General features: G+C 33.0%; 1 long non-coding RNA gene across 1 annotated transcript; it reads right to left on the bottom strand.

The window, feature by feature from the left end:
* Window positions 1–538: 538 nt before the first annotated feature.
* LOC106325988 lies at window positions 539–1914 on the bottom strand. Its single transcript, XR_001267110.1, has 3 exons — window positions 1537–1914; window positions 1208–1371; window positions 539–819 (listed from the first exon to the last, which is right to left on the bottom strand). It is a non-coding gene; the product is annotated as an uncharacterized LOC106325988 (long non-coding RNA).
* Between the last annotated feature and the right edge of the window lie 3307 nt (window positions 1915–5221).

Genomic DNA, 5221 nt, shown 5'->3' with positions numbered 1-5221 from the left:
TTATATTAAGAAAAGAAAAAATAATAATTAAGAATGGTTGGAAAAAAATTATTTGAACTTGAACTCAATGGCCCAAAGGAAAAAAAAATGTGAGAATTGGATCTAATTTCTTAATCGGCCCAAATGGCCCAAGAAAGATCTGATGTGGACAGTGGGCTTGATCCAAAAAAATGGCCCAATATAGATGTGTTATTAATATTACTTGATTGCACTTAATGAAACATGCAATGTTAGTAAATAAAAGGGCAGCCTAAGGTAAAAAGGACAATAGGATCCTGCTTTAATAGTATAGATGTTATGTTTTATTCATTATACAAAAGTTAATGTAGCTGCCGAAGATTAAGTGGTTTGTGATGGTTTCGTAGATCTAATTTATTGGACCAATCGTGTGTGTCCGGCTTAATTTAAATGCAAAACTCTGTGTTTAATACCAGTGGCATGAGAAGGTAATTTTTGTGGAAAAGTCAGGGTTAAATACAAAATGTACTCTCCTTTTAATATATTAGATTTTAAAATAATTATATGTAATTATTTTAAATTAATATTGAAAACTTAATATTAACTTTCCCCGCAATTTCGCGGGGTCCACATCCTAGTTAAATGTAATTAAGAACCTAGTTAAAAAAAAAACAAGTAACAATGAAGGCAAAGATCATAACGGCAAGTAAGAAGTTCATAACACAGCGACCATGCCAGGTTCCCCGTATGTCTGTCTGAGTTTGTCCTGCAGTTGTTTGTGAATGGGCAGAGGCATTGCTCTCTTGGTTTGACTGTTCGCCGGCAACGTTTATAGCCGTTGCTCCACATATCTCACATGTCCTGCTCAGATTCACAGAAACAATATCAGTATAGTCTTTAGAGACTCATTTTCAACTTCCAAACACAGAAGAAGATTTAACTCTAACCGGTTAGTTACTACTGCTTAAGACAATGGAAAGACACTAGACAGAACTCTTGGTATAATGGTGACTAGTAAGAGAATCAAACTAAGCAAAAAGGGACTGCAAGATTGTCAATGCAAAGCAAATCACAGAAACATGATTTAATTGAGACAACAAACAATCGCAGCTCAAAAGGGACTGCAAGATTCTCATTCAGTTTCACACTTAACTATTTTCTTCCCCACAGATTTATAAGAATATGTAGAATTTTCTAGAAACAAAAGAGGGAAAAAAGAAGTCTTTGAGAATAATTGAAGATCCCTTACATGTTTCTTTGATCTTGAACAACCCAATTTGCAAAGGAAACCCAATTGCTCTTCTTCTTCTTCATCTTCACCGTCTCTTGCTTTTTCTTCGTCTTCTTCTTATTCATTAGAACCATCTTCTGGAAAGGAAGATGACAAATCCTGCAATCTCTACTTTCTTTCTCCTGACATCAACACATCCAAAGCTAACATCTTTAACCACAAAAAAAAACAGATCAAAATGCCAAAAATGAAATCAGAAACCACATATCATTCAATCCTCAGTATCTAACACATTAATCTGAAGATCACATGATTGAAATCGAATGGAAGGGGACCTGGTGCCGTACGTTTAAAGATGGCTCGGAAACTCCAAAGATACACAAAAGCTTATATCTTTTTCTACGAGTGTGTGTTTGTTTGCCCAGTGCTGTGAAACCTTACAGGTTTCGTATTTAGAGATGACAACTGGGTTTGAAGACTGTCTGTGTTGTTGCCACCATCTCCAGCAACCAATCAACCACCGCGCCACCACAATCCTCGCTTCCACTCCGGCTCAACATCCCGGCCGCACCGTAAGACAAAGCCTGGCTTCGTTGGTTAATCTTTCTTGAGGGAGACCAAAGGAGCTTCTTTTGATCAGTGGGAGGGGTTTAGTGGTGAATCTCTCGCGGAAGAGTTGATTCGTACGGTAGTGACGCCGGAAGCGATCTTGTAGACGGAGGAAGAGGAAAGGGAAGATACGTTATTTTAACCTCGACCCGAAGACCCGAAGGAACTGACCCAAAAATATCCGACCCGGAACCGGACCGAAAATTTACAAGTACCTTTTGGGTCTAAATTTTTTTTACCCGAAAAAACCGGAACCGAAAAGGAACCGACCCGAATAGACCCTGATGTGCCGTGGGGTAGCGCACCGGGCAAAACAGGCATGCATGGCTTGATCATGGAAAGCAGTAAAGATATATGTTCATTGTTTGACTTATATCTTCCAAACCACGAGATAGTTTCATTTAAGTTGTTTTGTAAAATTTTAGATATATATGACAAATATTCAACTAAAGTTGATGGAATTGGGTATATCATGTCATTTTCAGATCTTAAATACCCGAACCCGACCTGGACCCGAAAAATTACGGATATTTTATGGGTATTTTAATTATAGACCCGAACCGACCCGGACCCGAGAAGAACCGACCCGAACCCGAACCAAAAATTTCTAAGTACCTATTGGATCTAAATATTTAGGACCTAAAAAGACCCTGATCCGAAAAGAACCGGTTCGAACCCGACCCGAAGACCCGAACGCCCAGACCTAATACGCTACGTTGCTTATGGTAATTGTCATTTTCATTTTCTTTTATTCCTAATTAAACTAAAAACTCCTTCAAACATACCGCGTTAATCATGGTCTAATGCCCTCTAAAAACAATATATATATTTTTAAAACTTTTAGCTTTCTAAACTAAACAAAAATTAGAGTTTTTCATCGTGTAGAAATTTCATTAAAAACTAATAGATTGATCTTAAAGAAAAATTATAATTTTACAACTTTCTCTGCATTAAGCATGTTACTAGATAATAACATTGGTTTTAGATAAGTTTCAAAAAAGAAAAAAACATTGGTTTTAGATTACTCTAGTTCGTCTTGTAGCCACTTAACTGAGTTTTTTTTGTCAACCACTTAACTGATTTATTATTTTGTTCCCAATAACACTTTCTAAAATGCATGAAAATGATAATAATGTTATAATTATAAAATGAAAAAAAAAATCTGGTAAGTACAACACAAGAGAACATCATTTAGAAATTGGTTTAGTTTGTAATCTTCAAATTTTCAAAGTTCTAAGAGAGAGTATTTGAATCCAAAAATAAATTTCATGTTTGTTCTTAGTTTTTAAAGATACAAAAAGTAGGTGAAAAAAGAAGATAATTAGTACAAAGAAAAAATGCATGAGTTTAGAAAAGGAAATTAGATTTTTGTTTTTAGTTGGTTTGTTTAATTATGCATGTCTACGATATAAGATTATTTTAATATTGATAAAAAAAATGAGAATCTTTTAATAAATTACTAGATTTTGACATGCGCTTAAAAAGCGCGGATTATTTTTGAAATTAAAGGACTTCTTCTTGTATAATTAATATATAAGATAATGTATAGGTTTGAGTATATTTACCCGGGTGCACTAAACCGTATCAAATTCAAAAAAAATCAAGATTAAGCTGAATTTCATAAATAACCGTGCATATCATATATTTTTGGAATAAAAAAATAGAAACCGAACTGAGAACCAAATGAGTACTTAAATTTTTTAAAATATAAACTATATACCTACAAATTTTAATTATATTTAATTTCTAAATAACCAAATATCCTAAAAATACTATTTATAAACCAAATTATGCAAAAAAAAATTAATGACTCGAATATTTTATTCAAATAATTAATAGTTAATTTTTAATCCTATATTTTTTTCCAAATAACCTAAACTACCCGATTTAAAGCGCAAGATATTTAGGATTTGTGAAAATTCAATAAAACGTATCATATGCATTTTTAGAATTTGTAAAGTAAATAAGCATGTTCTGTTTAAACCAGTATTTTTTTTTAACTAATTCCATTTAAATCTCCAACCTGTTTAGGCCCATTTGATATTTTTTCATGATAAGATTAATCATTTAGTTCATATATAAGAATGTAAGATCAAATCTTATAATAATTGATTGCATGTAATTAATTAAATTAATATTTTATAGTTGAATAGTTGACATTAAGGCTTCTAGTTTCCAATTCACGTGAAAATGAAAAAAAAATTATCATACACCAGAAGATTTTTCATTACAACCTATATTAAACTTAAATAAATCATTGAAAACTTTATACTATTAATGGAACTATATGTGGTAATGATCACATCATGTGTAAACATGTGAATAATCTGTCATATATTCATGGAGATTTATTGTTAGATAATTATATAATAGATTATGGGAGAATAAAAAATGAGTTCATTTATTAGAAAAAATTATGTAAAGTATCTATATAGTTAGAGAAATATAAGATAAGACAAAAAAAATAGTTAAGTCTAATGAAATGGTCCAACAACTTTGTTTAAGTATATTTTTTTAAGAATCTTTCTGTTTTAATAGTATAGATTTTATGGTATACCTTGATTTAAGAATCGTCTTACAATTACTTTTCTTGTGTATGAAAAAAAAATATATGATGTGTTTTGTGTAGATGTGTAAAATTTAAAAGCTTTATTTTTTATTTATCAAATTGAATCAGTGTTTTACATAAAAGAAATTATTTTTTTCTTAATATTAATGATTTTGGTTGTGCAATGCAATAGAAAATCTATAAATTAATAAACGCAGTAAATTAATAATTGTTTTTGGTCCCAAATTGAGCCGGTTCAAAATATGATAAAAATCGATAAAATAATAAGATAATAATTTATTTAAAAATCTTATGTAAATTTATGGTCCCACTAAAATCATAAATTAATAATTTATATATATATATATTTTTTTTTTTTGGCGACGCCCATCTTTAAAGATCAAGTGGTAGGCGGGTCTGAGTCGTTCCGAAGAGACGCTCTGTCCGGCTGGGTCTGATCTATATGGGAAAAAAGAGTACCGCTACATCTCGCCTCCTTAGCGAGAGAATCTGCACGCAAATTCCTAGTCCTTGGTATGCGGGTGATGCTGAGCTCCGAAAAACCGTCTCTTAGAAGTCGGAAAGAAACTAGCTCGGAGGCAAAGGCCGGCCAGTCGGTAGGGTTTGCAATCATGTCCACCAGGTCGGAGCAATCCGTCTCCATTTGAACCGCGGTGTAATGTAACTCTCGTAAACAAGACATCGCCCAAATGAGTCCTTCCATCTCTGCATGGAGGGCTGAAAGGCTTTTCCGGCATCCTTGTAATCCAAATCTTTCAACTCCCATTGGGTCCTTGTAGAACCACCCTAGTCCACTGACCGTGCCATCAACGATCCATGACGCATCGATTTGACATGTCGGGCGTTGGGGGGCC

Source organism: Brassica oleracea, chromosome C2, assembly GCF_000695525.1.
Source record: "Brassica oleracea var. oleracea cultivar TO1000 chromosome C2, BOL, whole genome shotgun sequence".
NCBI classification, from domain to species: Eukaryota; Viridiplantae; Streptophyta; class Magnoliopsida; order Brassicales; family Brassicaceae; genus Brassica; species Brassica oleracea.
Note: the sequence above shows the minus strand (reverse complement) of the source record. Positions and strands in the feature narration are given on the sequence as shown.